The following is a 20,339-nucleotide window of genomic DNA, read 5'->3' as shown; positions in this document are numbered from 1 at the left end:
AAATTTATATTTTTGTGGCCAATAATATTCAAAGTTTAAGATCTGAAAATTCAATAGCTACATAATTTTTATGCAGGCCAACATCACTGCTTTAAATTAAACCAAATTCTTCTATCAAAAAGTATATCAGGAGACATTGATGTTTCAAACATAGTTTCAAGATGCATATATACAAACTCAAGAGTTTCATGTTAAAAACATTTCAAATCTACTGTAAATATTGACTGACAAAATGAGCAAACAATAGGCTCCTCCTTTACCTGTGAACAGCAGTGAATGATTTTTCTTTGTGACTGTGACTGCAATGCAAAACGCAATGAATTTTTTTTTTAGTATAGCAGCTATTTTTATTTCTGCAAGTATCAGTGCGTGGTTATGAGAAATGTTGGAAAAATGAAATCACAAGTAAAATAGAGTTTTGGATAAAGAAGAGTGGTGTTATTAAAGAAGGAAAGGGAGTTTCCACTAAGATTGACAGAGAAACAATATGTCTCGATCCAAAACGTCACCCATTTCTTCTATCGAGAGATGCTACCTGTCCGGCTGAGTTAGTCCAGCATTTTGTGTCTATCTTCAGTTTAAACCAGCATCCGCAGTTCCTTCCTACAACATTCTATCTTTAATTATAGATAAAATTGAATTGGAGCATTAAGTAGGGAAGAGAAGGAGAGTGAATTTGGGACATGATTAGCTAATAGGGAGGGGCAAGGATAGTAAAGAGTGTCACAATCAACTAAGTGGGGGAAGGGGCAAAGGTGCCAACAACCTCTGATTAGCGGAGGGGTTTGAAAGAGAGTGTCAAGATTTGAAAACTGTGTCAATGTTAGAAGATGAAAAGAATGGAGAATGGGCGTGTTAATGAAATTGGGAATGTGAGGAAAAGGCATCAAGATCAATTCCAGAGGGTGGGAAGAAATACCAACCTGAATTATCTAGCCTTAAACTGAACTGGGAGATGGGAGGAAGTTCAAAGAAATGAAAGAGGTGAGGTAGAAATTCATTGCATACCATAACAGATTATTCCTTGATTTATGAAAAGTATGTGTTCCCAGAATATATTTTATTTGGTGAAATTTGTTTATCAAAAAAAAAGTTCCTATTCACAGTAAAAACCTTAGATGTATTTCACTGCTAAAGAAACTGGATCAGAACATTTCAAATACCTCAAAAAATACAACACACATAAATGAGATAACAAAATATAATTTTATTAACACCAAAATCTTAAATTGAAATATTAGAAACATAATTAATGTATGCTTTTGAGGTACTCACATAAGATCCCAGGAGGGTAAATAGGGTAAAATATGGAGAGGATGTTTACACTATTAGAAAATAGAGTAGTTTACCACTCATGAAAATGATTTCTGTTTAGTCAAAGAGGTAAATTTTATATTTCATACACATTGGTGCAGCATTTTTATTACAATGAAATTTGAATTTCGTAGAAACATAGAAAATAGGTGCAGGAGGAGGCCATTCGGCCCTTCGAGCCAGTACCGCCATTCATTGCGATCATGGCTGATCGTCCCCAATCAATATCCCGTGCCAGCCATCTCCCCATATCCCTTGATTCCACTAGGCCCTAGAGCTCTATCCAACTCTCTCTTAAATCCATCCAATGACTTGGCCTCCACTGCCCTCTGTGGCGGGGAATTCCACAAATTCACAACTGTCTGGGTGAAAAGGTTTTTTCTCACCTCCTTCTTAAATGGCTTCCCCTTTATTCTAACACTGTGGCCCTGGTTCTGGACTCGCCCAACATTGGGAACATTTTTCCTGCATCTAGCATGTTCAGTCCTTTTATAATGTATATGTTTCTATAAGATCCCCCTCATCCTTCTAAACTCCAGTGAATACAAGCCTAGTCTTTTCAATCTTTCCTCATATGACAGTCCCGCCATCCCAGGCATCAATCTCGTGAACCTACGCTGCACTGCCTCAATCACAAGGATGTCCTTCCTTAAATTAGGAGACCAAAACTGTTCACAATACTCCAGATGTGGTCTCACCAGAGCCCTATACAACTGCAGAAGAATTTCAGAGTGTATATATATAACAGGGTTAACTATCCATTAATTTGGGATAAATAAAATCTGGAGAATCTGGAACTAGAAGTCATGATCTCAAAACTAGGACCAACACAATTAAAATGGTGATAAGGTAAACATTTTTTCTCTTAGAAGTAATTGAAACTCTCTTCCTTAAAGGCCTATGGAAACAGAATCAGCTTGACAAGCAAGAGGTGAAAGGTTACCACAAGAGGTTGCTTCATCTATTCCTGCTTCTAATTTGTACCTTCACATCTTTGTACACAGGTGGTAGTGGAGGTTTTGTATTTTTCAGTAGGGAAGTTGAATAAAAGTGTAATCACTTGTGCCTGATGAATCTCCAAGAATGGGACATTTAATAATTCAAATGGGAATGATAGAATTGTTGCACAGGATGATGAGAGGGAAATTGACCAGCAAATTGTGACATGCTGTGGCAGAAAATGCAACCAAAAGTATGGAGCAAAGAGCAAATCTAGAATTGGTTTGTGTCCTGGGCTTCCTCCACGGTCAGAGTGAGGCCAAACGCAAATTGGGGGATCAGCATCTCATATTTCGCTTGGGCTGCTTACACCCCAGCTGTATGAATATTGATTTCTCTAACTTCAAGTAACCCTTGCATTCCCTCTCTCTCCACCTCTCCCCCACCCTAGTCATCATACTAGTTTCACTGTCCTTCTGCTTAGTTTCACTGTTTGTATCCACTCATCACCTTCTCCACAGCCAACAATGGACCATTGTGGGCTCCACCTTTCCTTGATCATCGTTGTTGGCTTTGACGATCTTTTTATACCTTTCATCCATTTGTCTTTGTACCTTTTCATATCTCTCATTTCCCTCTCTTCTGACTCGCAGTCTGAAGAAGGGCCTCGACCCGAAACATCACCTATTCCTTTTCTCCAGAGATGCTGCCTGATCTGCTGTGTTACTCCAGTATGTCTATTTTCAATTTAAAAATCAAAGCTTTGTGGTAATTATTTGAATGCGAGAAGCATTTGCAATAAAACAGATGAGCTGACAGTACAAACAGCAACATATGAGGATGATCTGATTACTGTTTTAGAGATGTGTTTACAAAGTGACCGATATTCTAGATTAGAAGATGTTGTGAAAGTTAAGACCTAAAGGGGTAATGTTGTTGATCAGGGAAGGTATTAGAACGCTGTTACGTCGTGATACCGAGATAGTGGATAAAAAGTAGAATTGGTTTGGGTTGAAATCACGAAGAGCAATGGAGAGAAGACCTGGTGGGAGTAGTCTGTGGACCCCTAAAATGTGACCTCCCAATGCCCCAATTATAACGGGATTGCATGAAATAGAGGCATATTCCATTGTTAACAATGGACGTCAAGCAGAGTCATAGAGTCATCGCGTGTTACAGCGTAGAAACAGACCCTTCAGCTCAATTTCCCCAAGACGGCCAACATGTCCCAGCTACACTAGCCCCACCTGCTTGCGCTTGGGCCATATCCCTCCAAACCTGTCCTATCCATGTACCTGTCTAACTGTTTCTTAAACATTGGGATAGTCCCTACCTCAACTACCTCATCTGGAAGCTTGTTCCATACACCCACCACACTTTGGGTGAAAAAGTTACCCCTCAGATTCCTATTAAATCATTTCCCCTTCACCTTGAACCTATGTCCACTGGTCCTCATTTCACCGACTCTGGGCAAGAGACTCTGTGCATCTACCCGATCTATTCCTCTCATGATTTTATACACCTCTATAAGATTAGTAAAATGTTAAATTGAAAAAGGTACATGAAAAAGATTACAATAGATGAGAACACTAGGAAGTTTTTAGGTTCTCAAACGCACAGGGATGGAAAAAATTAATTTTGAGAGAAAACATGTGTAATATCAGAAAAAATAACAGACGCTCCAGTAAATACACAGTCAACATGGTTTTATGAAAGGCAAATTATGTTTGACAAATTTACTCGAAGGCTAGTAAATAAATAGAGCACCCATTGTATTGGAGGAAGTGTGTTAGCATGGGTTCACAACTGGCTGTCATAAAAAAGCAAGGATATGGAATACGCTTTTGGCACTCAGTCGTTTACTGTTTGCTTTAATGACCTGGAGGAGGAATAAACCATGTAGTTTCTTAGGATCTCAGACAACGATGAGAAGGCCTACCGGGAGGAGGTGGCTGATCTAGCACTCTGGTGCCAGGATAACAGCCTCCTCTTGAACATCAAAAAAACGAAGGAGCTGATCATGGACTTTAGGAGGGCACATCATCCGAGGACGTACACTCCATTGAGGATAAATGGGGACCCTGTGGATAGGGTGAACTGTTTTAAATATCTGGGAGTCCACATCTCCGAGGATATGACATGGGCATCACACGCCTCAGCACTCGTGAGTAAGGCAAGGCAGCGTCTTTACCACCTCAGGCAATTGAGGAAATTCAGAGTGTCTCCGAGGATCCTCCAGTGCTTCTACGCAGCGGCGGTGGAAAGCATCTTGTCCGGGAACATTACCATCTGGTTTGGGAATTGCTCTGCCAAGGACAAGAAGGCTTTGCAGAGAGTAGTGCGTTCGGCCGAACGCACTAAGGGAACTTCACTTGCCCCCCCGCAGGAACTATACATCAGGAGGTGCAACTCCAGAGCCAACAATATCATGAGAGACCCCTTCCACCCCTGCAACGGACTGTTCCAGCTGCTACGGTCAGGAAAACGCCTCCGTTGCCATGCGGTGAGAACAGAGAGGTTTCTTCCCAGAGGCCATTCGGACTGTAAACGCCTATCTCACCAGGGACTAACTCTACTGAACGTTTTTCCTTCCATTATTTATTATGTAAAGGTATATGTGTGTTTATGATTGTGTTTATAGTTTGTTTGGTTGTTTGTCTTTTTGCACAAAAGTCCGCGAGCATTGCCACTTTCATTTCACTGCACATCTCGTATGTGTATGTGACAAATAAACTTGACTTGACTTGACTTGCACATTTACCCGATGATAAGAAAATAGGTGGAAGGGCATGTTGTGATGAGGACATTGTGATTCTGCAACAAGAGATTGAAAGGTTGAGTGTTTGGACAGAATCCTGGCAAATGGAGTTTAATGTGGGACCGGTCCCACTTACGCTATTTTTTCGCCGACGACCGGCACTCGTCATAGTCGCAGCAGGTCGCCGAAGATTTTCGACATGTTTCAAATCCAGCGGCGACCAGAAAAAGGTACGACTCTTTGGGCAAATACTCATGACCATACATGTTGCGGGGTGACACCTGTATGGTCGTGAGTGGTCGCCCAAAGAGTCGTACATTTTTTTGGTCGCCGCTGGATTTTCAACATGTTGAATATTTTCGGCGACCTGCTGCGACTATGACAGGTGCCGGCAGTCGCTGAAAAAAATTGCGTAAGTTGGACGGGCCCTTAAGAGAAATCAAAGGCAGATTATTATTCAAATGGTGAGAGACCGTAAATAAGTGAAATTCAGAAGTATCCGGCCTTCATCGTGAAATGGTAGAAGTTTAAAAATAAGGCAATTTTGTTGTTGTTATACAGAGTTTTGGTGAGGCCACACTCGGAAAACTGTGCAGTATTGTTCCATTTAGCTAAAGAACATAGTAGCATGGGGGGCAATACAAAGGAGTTTCTCCAAGCTAATCAATGTTGAGATTTTTTAATTTGTGGGAGATTCACACACAAAGGGAAATAGCAAGAGAATAAGAAGATGCTCATTTAAGACTGAAATGTGCAGGAATTTCTTCTCTTAGGGGATTGTGAATTCCTCAAAATCTTTGCCCCTGAGGGTTGTAGAGGCCAAATCATAAGAAATAATTAAGGTGGAGCAGGACAAATATTTGAAAGATTGATGAATTGAAGATCATGGAACGTGGCACAGAGAGACGTAGCCTGCATAGAAGATGTTGAATGATGCAGCAGGCTTGAAGAGTCGTGTGTTCTACTCCTACGAGAAAATTGTGTGCTTTGCAGGAGCAGGTTTTATCACATGAAAAGAGAATTGAAATATCCTGGTGTTCACAGACCATTTTAAAGCCTCCCTCAATACCCACGTAGGAACAGTAACCGGAGCAATACCCATCTACAATATTGAAGGAGTGCAGAGTACGTTTACAAGGTTAATTCCCGGATGGCAGGACTGTGATATGCTGAGAGAATGGAGCGGCTGGGCTTGTACACTCTGGAGTTTAAAAGGATGAGAGGCAATCTTATTGAAACATATAAGATTGTTAAGGGCTTGGACACGCTAGAGGCAGGAAACATGTTCCCGATGATGAGGGAGACCAGAACCAGGAGCCACAGTTTAAGGATAAGGGGTAAGCCATTTAGAACGGAGACGAGGAACCACTTTTTCTCACAGAGAGTTGTGAGTCTGTGGAATTCTCTGCCTCAGAGGGCGGTGGAGGCCGGTTCTCTGGATACTTTTAAGAGAGAGCTAGATAGGACTCTTAAAGATTGCGGAGTCAGGGGATATGGGGAGAAGGCAGGAACGGGGATGATCAGCCATGATCACATTGAATGGCGATGCTGGCTCAAAGGGCCGAATGGCCTACTCCTGCACCTATTGTCCATTATAGGGCCCATCAGGTTTAGAGCATGGGAAAACATGAAAATAGGAGCAGGAGTGGACCTCAAGTCCCCTCAAACCCGTCCTTTCACCCTTCATACTTTTCGCAGTCCCCGACAATAAGGAGTTCTGATTCATAAGGAGAGAAAAAAGTAGTACATTATGGAAGGGTAATAGGACTTTGTCTTTGTCTGAACTAAGGTTACAAGACCTTATTGGCTTCAGAGTCAAAACTGAGATTTCCCAGGGCCACTCACATTCAAGTAACCACCACTGTTTCTTTCTCTCCACTGTCTGTCTTGCTACTGCTCTAGATCATATCCCGGGATTAAAATGGAGGATGAGCTATTGCCTGATACCTTTTTGTGAACAATGATAATGTTCAGCTATTGTGTGATCATTCCATCTCTGGAACTCTTCCAACTTTGATATGTCCCCATATGTTAGCGAGGAGAACATTACAGGATACTTTGCCCATTCCTAGCATTCTGAACATTAATGCTGTGAATTCAAATAAAGCTCCAGATGCAATAATCTAATAGTGAGTGCACACTGCTCTGCCAGCTGTGTGGTCCTTAGGATAAAATGTTAAATCATAAATCACAAATGCCCGGACAGACAGTTGTAAAAGATCACATCTACTTTTCTCCTATTCTACAGAATAGTAAAGGCGTTCTCTTCAATGCCTTGACAATTTTTTATCCATTATCTAACATCGTGTATAAAAAAAGATTATTATCACCCTGCCACACACAAATTGGTTGCTATGTTTCTTACATTACATGCCTGAAAACCATTCATTCATGGAAAGTGCTAAAAAAGATTGCAACTGCATTCTCTGTACAATTAGCTGGACTGGACGTGCCTCGGTTGTTTCCTAACTTTAAGCTTAGGTCATACCAAAGTGATCTTTCTGATTTTGTTCGATTTATTTAATTTTTTTGTAGCAGCTTAATTAGAACTGAGTTGTTTGTTGGGGAGGTTCGAGAAGTTAGGAGTGAATAATAATAAATTCTTTCCAGAGTCACAAACATATGAGTCCAGTTTATTTATCTGTAGAACATTATTGAACCAGTTGATCATGTCATATGCATCATCCGGTATCAGATGTCTGGAGGATCTTTATTCTATTTACCTCAAATCCACAGATATTGATCATTTCCTTTCACCACTTCCATGCTATATTGTAGTATATAAGTAATTACTAATCAATTCTGGATTTAGTGTTATGCAATGAACCGCATTTGATAAGGGAACTCAAGGTAGACGAACCATTAGAAGGTAGCGGCCACAACATAAGTTTTAATCTGCAATTTGAGAGGGAGAATGTGAATTTGGATGTGTCGATATTACAGCTGAGCAAAGGGGACTACAGAGGCATAAGCTGGCCAAAGTTGACTGGAAAGGGATCCGAGCATGGGTGACGGTAGAACAGCAATGGCAGGTATTTCTGGGAATAATTCAGAAGATGCAAGGTCTTTTCAATCCAAGAAAGATTCTAGGGGGAGAAAAAGGCGACCGTGGCTGACAAGGGAAGTCAAGGACAGTATAAAACTAAAAGAGAAGGCATATGACATAGCAAAGATTAGTGGGAAGCCAGAGGATTGGGAAACTTTTAAAGAACAGAAGGTAACTAAAAAGGCAATAAAGGGAGAAAAGATGAAATACGAAGGTAAGCTAGCCAATAACATAATAGAGGATAGCAAGAGTTTCTTCAGTTATACAAAGAGCAAAGGGCCTGTCCCACTGTACGACTAATTCAAGAGTTCTCCCGAGTTTCCCCTGATTCGAACTCGGGGAATTACAGTAAGTAAGGTACTCGGGGCTCTCGTGGACATTTTTCAACGTGTTGAAAAAACTTCACGAGCTTACCGCGTTTCCCGAGTACCTGCCGTTAGCGTTACGAGCCGCTAAGAGGCGTCCCGAGCTCCGACGTACCCGCTACGTACATTCTACGTACTTACCAAGAGTTTGAATTTTTTTAACTCGGGAGAGCTCTTGGGTAAACTGGTATAATAGTGGGACAGGCCCTTAAGAAAGAAGCAAATGTTTTAGTTGGGCCACTGGAGAATGATGCAGGAGAAGTGATAATGGGGAATAAAGAGATGGCAGAGGAGTTGAATGACTTTTTCGCATCAGTCTTCACAGTGGAAGACACCAGCAACGTGCCTGAAATTCAAGAGAGTCAGGGGTTGGAAGTTAGTGGAGGGGCTGTTACCAGGGAGAAGGTGCTTGCGAAGCTGAAAGGGCTGAAGGTGGATAAGTCATCAGAACAGGATGGGCTGCACCCCAAAATTCTGAAAAAGGTGGCTTTAGAGATTGTGGAGGCATTGATAGTGATATTTCAAGAATCACTAGAGGCAGGAGTAGTCCCAGATGATTGTAAAATTGCCAATATTACCCCCACTGCACAAGAAGGGAGCAAAGGAGAATAGTGGGAACTGCAGGCCGGTTAGTCTGACTTCAGTGGTTGGTAAGATTTTAAAGTCCATTATAAAGGATAAGGTTACGGAGTTCTTAGAGGTTCACGATAAAATAGGCTGAAGTCAGCATGGCTTTGAGAAGGGGAGATCTTGCTTGACATATTTGCTGGAATTCTTTGAAGAAGTAAATAGCAGGACAGACAAAGGAGAGTCAGTAGATGTTGTTTACTTAGATTTTCAGAAAACATTTGATAAGGTGCCACATGTGAAGCTGGTGAGGAAGATGGGAGACCACGGTATCAAAGGGCAGATACTAGCATGGATCGCAGGTTGCCTGGATGGCAGAAGACAAGGAATGGCAATAAATGGGGCCTTTTCTGGTTGGCTGCCAGTGACTAGCGGAGCTCCACAGGGGTCGGTACTGGGGCCGCTACTCTTCACTTTGTATATTAATATTTGATTTGGACGAGGGGATTAAAGGCTTTGTGGCCGTTTGCAAATGATACGAAAAGAAGGGCAGGTAGTGTAGACAAAGCAGGGAATCTGCAGAAGGACTTGGACAGGTTGGGAGAGTGGGCAGAGAAGTGGCAGATGGAATATAGTGTAGCAAAGTGTGGAGTCGTGCATTTTGATAGTAGGAATAAAAGCATAGACTATCTTCTAAATGGGGGGAGTAACCAGAAATTGGAGGTGCAAAGGGACTTGGGAGTGCTGGTGCAGGATTCCCAGAAAGTTAATCTGCGAGTTGAATCAGTAGTAAATAAAGAAAACTCAATGCTGCCATTTATTTCAAGAGTGCTTGTGTACAAAAACAGGGATGCAATGCTGAGGCTGTAAGGCGCTGGTAAGGCTGCATTTCGAATATTGTGAGCAATTTTGGGCACTATATCTGAGGAAGGATGTGCTGGCTCTAGAGAGGGTCCAGAGGAGGTTTACAAGATTGATCTAAGGAATGAGTAGGTTAACCTATGATGAGCATTTGTCGGCACTGGGCCTGTTCTCACTCGAGTTTAGAAGAATGGGGGGGGGGGGGGGGAGGAGACCTCATTGAACCATACAGAATAGTGAAAGGCCTGGATAGCATGGATGTGGGGAGGGTGTTTCCACTGGTGGGAGAGTCGAGGACTAGAGGTCATAACCTTAGAATTAAATGATGTTCTTTTAGGAAGGAGTTGAGGAGAAATTTCTTTAGTCAGAGGATGGTGAATCTATGGAATTCTTTGCCACAGAAGGCTGTGGAGGTCAAGTCAATGGATATTGATGAGCCAAATTATCTAATTCTACTATCTATGACCTAATGACCCTAACTTTGTTTAATTTCCCATTTTCTAAAGCAAAGATAGAGCAGCCTTCCGTCTGAAATAAGAATAATTTCAGATCAACAGTGATGCTGTCGTTAAGTTACTTGACTAGTAATCCAGTAAGCCTGAAACAAAAAGCCAGAAGAAAATGTGTTCAAATTCCACCATTGCAGTTGTGGAATTTAAGACTAGGTAAAATAACTTGGAATTTTTTTTAAAGCTTCATTTAAGTCATGATCGTGTGAAACATTGTCATCTTACTGACCATCAACACAGTTGCACCTCAGGGCTGCGTGCTTAGATCCTGTCTACTCCCTTGGCACAACTCCAATGCCGTCGACACATTAGACGACTACACAATTGTTGGTGGCTAAATCACAGGAGGTGTTGAGTCAGCACACAGGAGAGAAAGATGTCACCTGGTTGAGTGGTGCTACAACAACCTCTTGCTCAATGTACAACAAAATCAAACAACTAATCGTTGACTTCAGAAAGGGGAAGTCGGGAAACCACGCGCTCAGTCTGAAGAAGGGTTGTAAGTTATTGGGGCAATTCCTCCAAAATTATGGAAGAACTCCGATAAGGACATGGACATTTTTAAACCAGATTTGCTGGCTGCAACGGAAAAACCCCCAATCCACAAAGGAAGAACAAGTTTTGAACCTATCTGTGGGCCTGGGCATTACACGACTATGTGAATGGAGTGGGCAGGAAAGGCTGAGACGGAGATAACGAGATTATCTTGGATACACAAAGGAAGGAACCGAGCCTCAGCAGACGGGAATAAACAGCCCAACAGCAAAACATATCACCATCGTGGATGACCCATCCATCGGGACAATGGGAGCCCATCTAGGCGATGGGATAACGATCAGGCTGAGGGATCATGACATCAGCAAACCCCTTATCATCGGAAGCCTATTGTTCATGCCAGATCGAAACTGGGAATCATCAAAAGACCCTTTTGTCCAGAGGACCACCTGGGGGGTTTCAAGGGAGAAACTCAGGTATAAAAAGCAGGAGTCAAGCCAGAACTCGTTCTCTCTTTCTGCTCTGCTGGACGGCTCGTGACCCTGCATCAATCTAGCTGTAAGTACCCCAGTGACCTGGTGAAGTTCCCGAAATAGGATAGAGATTGAGAGAAGAAGGGGAAAGTGGGGTGTACTTGCAAGTAAAATTGTGTAAAGTAAATTTTACGACGTGCCCGATAGTTTTCCTTCCATAGTCTTAGTTTAAAGCATAAGTTTAGCCACGTATTATGTAGTGTTGGTGAGATTCAATTTCTCATTGTTTAATAAAGCCTGTAAATTTTAGACTTGCTTTGAGTCCATCTTGGTTTCTGTTTTCTCTCATCAGCACACTCTGGTCAAGTCAACCTTTTATCATATCCCACCATAATTCCGAGGTCTAGAACCCAGGGGAATCCCTTTTGTTGTATTCTCTCTCTTGGGAACCGCTCGAGTGGAGTGGTGGCCATTTGACCCTCCGACAAGGGAGAGAATAACTCAGGCAGTTGGGCCCGAAGTGGAGTAAAGGGAAACCAAACCCCTACAGAGTCTCAACCCATTCCTTCTATTCAGTGATTCTGCCTGTCCCGCTGAGTTACTCCAGCATTTTGTATCTATCTTCGGTGTAAACCAGCATCTGCAGTTCCTTCCTACATGCCCATTTTCATTGGTGGGTCGGTGGCGGAGAGGATTGGTTTCAATTTCCTAGGAGTTAACATCTTGGATGACCTGTCCTGAGCCCAGTGTATAGATGCATGTACGGACGTGGCGCCGACAGACAAGAAGCCGAAGCAAACAAGCCGCAGCCAAAGAACCGAATAGAAACGAGGCCGAAACGCCAATGAACCAAAAGAGTCCGAAGACGAAACGCCAACTAACCGAAAGGATGGGACGCCTAAATGCAAACTAACCGAAAGGGCGGGACGCCTAAAAGCTAATGAACCGAAAAACTGCATCGCCTAAAAGCAAACTTACCGAATGGCCGCTCAGTCGAAATGCCACCTACCCGAAAGGCGGCGTCGCCTACAGGCCAAAGGACCGACTGCCACTCAACAGAAAAGTCCAATAACGGACTTGATGTTGCCGGGGGGGCGCGACTTGTCAGCGATTGGTCCAGACCCCCGCGTCCATCACATCACTGTGAAGGCATGAACATTGTCCCAAACCTCCGCTCCACCCGACCCACAGCCGGGTGGCCGTGGGAGTGGGGGCTGTCCCGAGGAATGCACACCTTCGGCCGCTTTCAACTTGGTGCTTGGGTTCAGATTGCCCAGTCACCTATGGCTTGTGTGGGAAAATGAACCCCACGCTCCCGTCTCCCCTTCTCTCTCCCCTCTTCTATCTGTCCCCCTCTCTCTCCCCCTTTTCTCTCCTCCTCTCTCTCCCCTCTTTTCTCTCTCCCCCTCTCTCTGTCCCTTCTCTCTCCCTCCTCTCACTCCCCCTTCTCTCTCTCTCCAACCCCCCCCCCCTCCACTCTCTCTCCCTTCTCTCTCTCCCCTTCTCTCCCCCTTCTCTCTCTCCTCCGTCTCCACCAGCGGGAACGTCCCACAGTCACTGACCGCCATCGGACCCCAACCTCCACACCAGGGTGATTCCCCCCCCCCACCCCCCCTCCAACCCCCGGTCATTGACACCCACACCAGGGTGATTCACCCCGGCCGCAGGGACAGACGGTTTATTTATTACCGTCTCGGTGTTTGCGGTGTTTGCTCCACGCACAAAACAAGCAGCATCTCTGGAGAGAAGGAATGGGTGACGTTTCGTACCGAGACCATTCTTCAGAATGCGTCTGAAGGTCTCGACACGAAACACCACCCATTCCTTCTCTCCAGAGATGCTGCCTGTTCAGCTGAGTTACTCCAGCATTTTGTGTCTATCTTTGGTGTGACAGTTGTGTCATTTCATCGGCTTCGTGTATTGCGCGCCCAGGAGAGAAGCTGGACTTGCCGCTTGCATCTATTCGCTCAAATTGAAACCCCACATCTTTGCGAGGGAGGGATGGAATAGGTGTAATCACCGGCTAAAACAAAGGCCGTTAGGACAGGGAAATAATGCCACCAGTTAATTAACCCCGAATGTAAGAACGATTACATGTAATACATGATATGCATTTATACATGGTTAATTAACTGGTATATATCATGTATTACATGTATAAATCGTTCTTACATTCGGGAACATGGTCAGTTAATTGGTGGCATTATTTCCCTGTCCTAACGGCTGTGCTGTCTTGTCCCTGCTACTGTTGGGAACCCTGAGGTCCTACACCACTAGGTTCAGCAACAGGCACTTTCCTACCGCCACCAAATTCTTGAACTGACCTGCAAAACCCTGGTCCTGTCTCAGCAAAATAAAACTACAGATCACTTCTTGCAATACCATGGACTTGTTTTCTAATTTTTTGTACTAAAGTTTTGTATTTTGCATTCTTTATTCTTTTCACTGTTTTGCATAATTTATGTGTGATTTAATATAATTTGTTTTTCTGTGCTTGTCTGAGTTGATATGCCTGTGAGCAAGATTGTTTATTCTATCTGTATCTCACTGTATTTGTGCATATGGCAATAAACTCAATCTGACTTAATCAAGACTGACATCAATCAATAATTGTCATAAATATCTATTTGGCTCACATATCCCCTATGGGAGTGAAAAACAGCAGATTTTATCCAATCTGGATTATACATTGTGGCACGGTGGCACCGCGGTAGAGTTACTGCCTTACAGCACCAGAGACCCAGGTTTGATCCTGGTTACAGGTGGTGTGTGTATGGAGTTTGTACGTTCTCCCTGTGACCTGCGTGGGTTTTTTCTGAGATCTTCAGTTTCCTCCCACACTTCAAAGACGTCCAGGTTTGTAGGTTAATTGGCTTGGTATAAATGTAAATTGTCCCTAGTGTGTGTAGGATGGTGTTAATGTGTGGGGATTGCTGGTCGGTGTGGACTCGGTGGGCCAAAGGGCCTGTTTCCGTGCTGCATCCCTAAACTAAACAAAACCAGATGGAACTGCTCTATGAAATGGTTTAGAAAACCTTTCAGTTGCTGGAGTGAAAACAAAACTTGTCTGGTGAACCCTGACAAATAAAGACAGTATTTTACCATGACACCCGAAATGGGCTTGCAGTTTTCTGACTCGTTGCCCATTCATAGTCTCAATCCTGGACCACTCTCCACAATATAACATTGGGTCTGGGGTGGAATATTGCAACTTTCACGTGGTCCGCCCTGTTTCGACGAATGCAATCAACCTGGCATGCGCAATCAAATAAGATAAAATAGAACAAGTTGTCCTACAACTTTAAGCTGTGCACGCAATATACAAGAAGAAGATCATTGGGTCTGTAGTGGATCAAGATGGCAGCTCACCACCATATTCTCCATTATAGATGGGCAAGGATGCTGCACCTACCAGCGAGGTCCACTTCATAAAATGAATATAAAATGGATGTTTTAAAAGTCTCTTTCAATTAATAATTGTTTAGCCAAAACAAAATTAGTATCTCCTTACATGCTAATTTCTTCTTAGAAAGATTTATGAAGAACTATCACTTTCTGAGAAATGGTCAAGAACGTATTAAGATCTGATAAAAACGGAATTTGCAAACAATATACAGAAACAATTTGTGTTATAGCTGGTGATGATCAAGTAACTGTAATGTGTAGTTAGATGAATTGATTTTTGTAGCTGAAAATTAGTTGGATCTTGACATCAAATGACAGTTTCATTACCAGTTTATTTTTTGTGGAATGGCGATAATATTCAGTTGAAAGGAAAACCGTGGATGCTGCATGTAGGTCTGTAGATAAATAAGCTGTACTGAGTTAACAGGGTGATCAATAAAATCAATATCTCATGTTTACTTATATGTTCAAAATTACCTCTATCTTTTTCTGTGTTTTTGATTTCCCACCCAAGCAATGTATTAAGCCTTCCTGAAGGAGTTCAGCAACAGTCAGAGCGTGGGGGTGGGGTTTTTAAGTGCTCGCATTTATTTCACTTCAAATGTTAAGGTTTTCAGCAGGCTGCCACAGCCATGTAAAGTATGTGATTATAAGACAATTTACTCCGACATTTTGAACTGAAGAAGAAAATCATTATTGCTGATGGCGGTGCGGAGAAGGAAAGAACAAGTAATTGCAAAACTGAACTTTATGTCAGTGATCAGATACAATCCTTGGCACCTTCCTTCTCATTAAGTTATATCAAAAATTATTTATTAAAATAAAAGTCAGTTTTGCTTGTGAATGCACACTGACCTTGACAGTTCAGCTCATGAAAGCTCTGTTTATATTCTCAGCAGCAACATGCAACAAGCATCCTCAAAGAGCCGGGTCTGAGCTGTCTACTGACAGCTGTGCTGTAGGAATGAGTCGGGTGTATTCCAGATGCTTGAACTAATGAGTACACTAACCAGCGCGCAGCTGCGCAGTCACAGAGCCACGAAACAATATTAAAGAGAGAAAAAAAACTGACACAGCTGTGGAATGTGTTTAAAAAAAAACAGGGAAACATGAACATGAGTAAAGAAATGTAAAACATTTCAAAAAAGCACAAAAGGAACTAGGTTCTAAATCATGATGAGTTTTGGTGAAGTGGATGGTGAGAAACTGTTTCCACCAGCAGGAAGGTCAGCAACTGCAGCACAAAGATTTAAGCTAATTGGAAAAATTCCAGGCAGGGAGATATGGTGAAAAAATGTACACAGTGAATTATAATGATCTGAAATCCACTACCTGAAAGTGCGTTGGAAGCGATTCGATACTAAATTTCAAAACATAATTACATATTGTGTAGGAAGGAACTGCAGATGCTGGTTTACACTGAAGATAGACACAAAATGCTGGAGTAACTCAGCGGGACAGGCAGCGTCTCGGGAGAGAAGGAATGGGTGACCCTTCTTCAATGGGTCTCGACACAAAACATCACCCATTCTTTCTATCCAGGGATCTTCAGAATTATATACTTGTTATGGAAAAATAGTTGCAGATTGCTGAATACTTAGCTGGAAAGTGGAACCAATTGGATACAGCTGCCAATGAACCGGCATAGACATGAAGGGCTGATAGGTCTCCATTATTCGTATGAATCTTTGATTGCAAATGTCTGCTTTAGCCAGAAAGTAGTATTGTTTGACGGAAATTCAGTAAAAATGTGTCAAGTGTTTGGTAACAATTTATGGTTTCAGAAATCTAGAGTTTAAAAATGAGTATAATTTTAATTTAGTTTAAAGATACAGCGTGGAAACAGGCCCTTCGGCCCACTGAGTCCGCACAGACCAGCGATCCCCACACATTAACACTATCCTACACAGACTAGGGACAATTTAAATTTATATCAAGCCAATTAACCTACAAACCTGTACGTCTTTGGAGTGTGTAAGGAAACCGAAGACCTCAGAGAAAACCCACGCAGGTCACGGGGAGAACGTACAAACCGCATACAGACAACACCCGTAGTCAGGATGGAACTCGGGTCTCTGGTGCTGTAAGTCAGCAACTCTCTCGTGCCAGCCAGTTTTTTAAAAAAAGATGAAACATTAAATCCTAATTTTTACATACTATGCCCCAACCTATGAAGGCAAACAGGCCATAATTCCCAACTTTTGGGAATTCTACCGCTACGCCACCACGCCTCCCTGGTGATTGAGTATTTCACATTGACGGCCTATTCACTTGAGGAGCAAGATCTCAGGGACTCAACGGAGTGGCACATGGATGTGCAAATTATTTTCTCTTGCCAAAGATAAAAATCTAAATCCAATTGAAAGTTCTGACAGTCTTGTGTGAAATATCCCCCTCAGTTTAATGTCCCTGGAACTTAAGAAAATTCCTGCAGAAAATATACAGCTCCAAAATGGAAAGTGGTGTATTGAGTGTTAATCAATCCAGTTATTTTTAATAGTCATTACATTCCTCTGAGGGGATTTAGCCTAAAAAAGACATACACTAGGGTTGGACCACAGTGCACCCCTCATAAAATTACACATAAAATGAGTTTAAAGGCAATAGTTAATTAGCTATATTGCCCTTCACCCTCTCCAAGTAAAAATGATTGCCCTGTGATGTATCAGTAAAGCTAGCTATAAATGTTAACTGTTCCTCTGTAGGTCACGGCATTCAGCTCCTGGGTATAATATAAAAGGATGAAAAACACTAAGTTTAATTGCCCAAAGCAATAGTTATTGTTTGATGTAGTCATTCTTACAGCCTCAGGGTAATGGCCTCAGCAATTGTGCCCTTGACACTGTCACTATTTGTGTAACAATATACATGGAAATTTTTTTTCAAGCACATTAAAGAATCATTGAATGTATTATTCCCAGTGATACATACCTTTAAATGTATTTTTCATTTACTCTTATTACAAAACCCTTAGAGGATCTGCTTTCAAGAAGGTAATGAAAATAAATCTTCCTTGTATGCAATAAGTCTTTATTGCGATTACAAGATTGTTTCTATTGCTGCAACTTAGATTGAACTTGTAATAACCTGTTACACTTAATACATTTAAAAAATGCCAGAAATAAATGCAAAAGTATCAGCTTCAGAACACTCATGATATCATGTATAAAATTTAAAATAAAACAAGATACCAAGGGAATTCATACCATTTCATTTTTGTAACCCCGAATGCACATTGTTGAACCGCATAATCTATTTATTGATATTGAAATCTTTGGAACCAAATTTCCCTGCAGACCCTTGGAATAATCATCCAGAACAGTTGCACAAGGATTGATGCAACATTTGGACCATCTGCATCCGTTTGTGTGGATTCATTTATTCATCCCTTGAACTTCATATGTTTCAACATTCAGTGTTGAGGCACTCCCCTCACACTATAACATTCGCAGGCAAGTTTCAGCCAGTTACCAAAAAACTGTATAAGCTAAGTTCACAAATGTAAATAGAGTCGCAAAGATATCAATTTAATTCTTGCACCGGCAAAAACTCGCAATTTGAATTCAATCTGAGAAGTGTATTATCACATTTTGGGTACAGGAGCAAGGCAAGGGAAAGCACAATAAATGGAAGCTTCGTGATGAACGTAAAGGGACAAAAGATAGAGCCAAAAAGCTGGAGTAACTCAGCGGGTCAGACTGCATCTCTGGAGAAAAGTAATGGGTGGCGTTTAGGGTCAAGACCCTTCTTCAGACTGGAGACATGCTCAGCTGCACCATCTTATGCAGACTTTATGCATGCTCTGTTGCTTTGCAGAGAAACAAGAGATATAGATGTTGATGTAGCGTGATATAGAACAAGTGAATGAAAGATATGCAAAAAGGTAACACTGATAAAGGATACAGGCCATTGTTAGATGTGGGCTAGGTGAAATCGAGTTACAGACAATGAGACTCAACAAGACGACTTTGAAGCTGGTTCGATTTGGGTGGGGGAGGGATGGAGAGAAGGGGGATGCAAGGGTTACTGAAGTTAAATATTCATACCACGGGGTTGTAAACCGACTGAGTGAAATATGAAAACTGTCTTGAGTATTTTACTGTTCTTTTTACAATCCATGTTCTCGGGGTCTAAATCTAAATTTTATTAGTTATTTATGTTATGACATCGGATGGAAGCTGCATACCAAATCTCGTTGCGCTTATGTGCAATGACAATAAAATATATTATTATTATATTATTATTATTATTATTATTATTATTATTATTATTATTATTATTATTATTATTATTATTATTATTATTATTATTATTATTATTATGAGGTGCTGTTGCTCCAATTTGTGTTTGGCCTCACTCTGACAATCGAGGAGGCCTAGGACAGTGTGGGAATGGGAAGGGAAATTAAAGTGTTTAGCAACCGGGAGATCAGGTAGGTCCAGACGAACAAAGAGTCATTTAAGTATGTGCCTGCAGGTCCCTAAAGGTAGCACGCCAGTTATAAAATGCAGTTATAGTAATTAAGACACAGCACAGACCTCTATGAAGCATGAGTGAGGCTATGACAATAACACTGTGTGCAGTTCTCATCACCACATGTTCAGGAAAGATGTAAGCAGCAGACAGATTTATATATGTACAAGAATGTGGTCAGGGATAGAAAAATTAGAAAAGGTGAAAGATTGACCACATTTGCATTATTTTCCTTGCAACATGAGCTGAGGGAAGATTTAACTCAAAACAAATAAAAATTAGGAAATGTCTCAACAGGATGACAAACTGCACATCCTTGGGCAAAAAAAGCCTAAAGCCCCGGTCCCACTTTCCCGAGTTACTCACGAATTCTCCCGAGTTTTCCCCTTGATTCAAACTCAGAGAATGTCCGTAGCGAGTCCGTAGACATTTCGTAGTGGCTCGTAATGCCAGCCGTAGGTACTCGGGGCAGCAGGTAAGTCGGGACATTTTTTCAACATGTTGAAAAATGTCCAAGAGTAAAAAAAAATAACCCCGAGTACCTAGGACTGGCTATTACCGTAATTCTCCAAGTTTGAATCTAGGGTAAAACTCGGGAGAATTCGTGAGTAATGGGGCTGTCCGATTGTACGAGCTAATTCAAGAGTTCTCCCGAGTTTCCCCTGATTCGAACTCAGAGAATTACGGTAATAACTGCTCGTAGGTACTCGGGGCTAAATGTGGACGTTAGCGTTACGAGCCACTAAGAGATGCCCCGAGCTCTGACGTACCCGCTACGTACATTCTACGTGCTTACCACGAGTTTGATTTTTTTTTTTTTACTCGGGAGAGCTCTTTTAACCTGCTGCCGAATCAGTATCAGTATCGGCCAGGGTGCGACTGATCAAGATCATACATATGCTTACCAGATTTTAGCATGCTCTATTCATGTTGGAATCCTGAACTTGGTGGCATTCACACAGAAAAATGGTAGCAGTTCTGCATCCACGGGGGCCAGAGACCTGGGTTTGATCCTGACTACGGGCGCTGTCTTTCGGGAGTTTGTACGTTCTCCATGTGACCGTGAGGGTTTTCTCCGTGATCTTCAGTTTCCTCCCACACTCCAAAGACATACAGATTTGTAGGTTAATTGGC

The 20,339-nt window shown here is 42.1% G+C and overlaps 1 protein-coding gene across 1 annotated transcript in view; it reads right to left on the bottom strand.

Moving 5' to 3' along the window:
* The window catches only part of pou6f2 (POU class 6 homeobox 2), a 473,829-nt gene that overhangs the window by 292,613 nt on the left and 160,877 nt on the right, over nucleotides 1-20,339 (bottom strand). The window lies entirely within an intron of this gene.

This window comes from Amblyraja radiata, chromosome 4 (assembly GCF_010909765.2).
Source record: "Amblyraja radiata isolate CabotCenter1 chromosome 4, sAmbRad1.1.pri, whole genome shotgun sequence".
Taxonomy (NCBI): domain Eukaryota; kingdom Metazoa; phylum Chordata; class Chondrichthyes; order Rajiformes; family Rajidae; genus Amblyraja; species Amblyraja radiata.
The sequence above is the reverse complement of the archived record's forward strand: the minus strand, read 5'-3'. Positions and strand labels throughout refer to the sequence as shown.